The following is a 678-nucleotide window of genomic DNA, read 5'->3' as shown; positions in this document are numbered from 1 at the left end:
ACAATTCACACAAGCCTGAGCTTGGTTAACCTGCTGCGGTTGCGTCTTCAATTCTCCGAGTTGCTTAGCTAGAGATTCCATTTTGTCTGTGAGGGACTTGATGGCCTCTGTTTGATTGTTAAGTGCGGAGAGCGGGGCAGATGATGAAGTAGTTTCACCACTGTTCCAGTCATGATGATGCATCGTCATGTTCTCGAGCAATTCCCATGCTTCATATGCGGTTTGGTTCATCAGATTCCCTTGAGCTGCTGCATCGATCGTCGTCCTATGATTTATCGTAAGATCATTGTAGAAGGTACAGATTTGGGTTGACCGTTCTAACTGGTGATTAGGGCATTTCTTTAGCAGGGTTTTTAAACGCTCCCATGCGGTGTAAAGAGATTCATCATAACTTTGTTTGAAGTTAATGATGTCATTCTTCAGCTTGGTTTGTTTAGAAGGAGGGAAATATTTGGTTAGGAATTTAGTAGTCATCTCCGTCCAAGACGTGATGGAATCTTTTTCCAATCCTTCAAACCAGGTTTGAGCATGATGAGTGAGAGAATAGGGGAACAAGTATAGCCGGACTATATCTTGTCCTATCCCTAGCTGCTTGTAGGAGTTCGAAAGAGATATGAATTTATCAAGGTGAGAATTAGGATCGTCATTCGGTAATCCATGAAACTGACAGCTGTTTGA

At 42.6% G+C, this 678-nt stretch overlaps 1 non-coding gene across 1 annotated transcript; it reads left to right on the top strand.

Moving 5' to 3' along the window:
* The first annotated feature begins 319 nt into the window (after nucleotides 1–319).
* LOC139879135 (small nucleolar RNA R71) lies at nucleotides 320–426 on the top strand. Its single transcript, XR_011769988.1, has one exon. It is a non-coding gene; the product is annotated as a small nucleolar RNA R71 (small nucleolar RNA).
* The last annotated feature ends 252 nt before the right edge of the window (nucleotides 427–678 follow it).

This window comes from Rutidosis leptorrhynchoides, chromosome 11 (assembly GCF_046630445.1).
Source record: "Rutidosis leptorrhynchoides isolate AG116_Rl617_1_P2 chromosome 11, CSIRO_AGI_Rlap_v1, whole genome shotgun sequence".
Classification (NCBI taxonomy): domain Eukaryota; kingdom Viridiplantae; phylum Streptophyta; class Magnoliopsida; order Asterales; family Asteraceae; genus Rutidosis; species Rutidosis leptorrhynchoides.
This window is presented reverse-complemented; position numbering and strand designations above follow the sequence as displayed.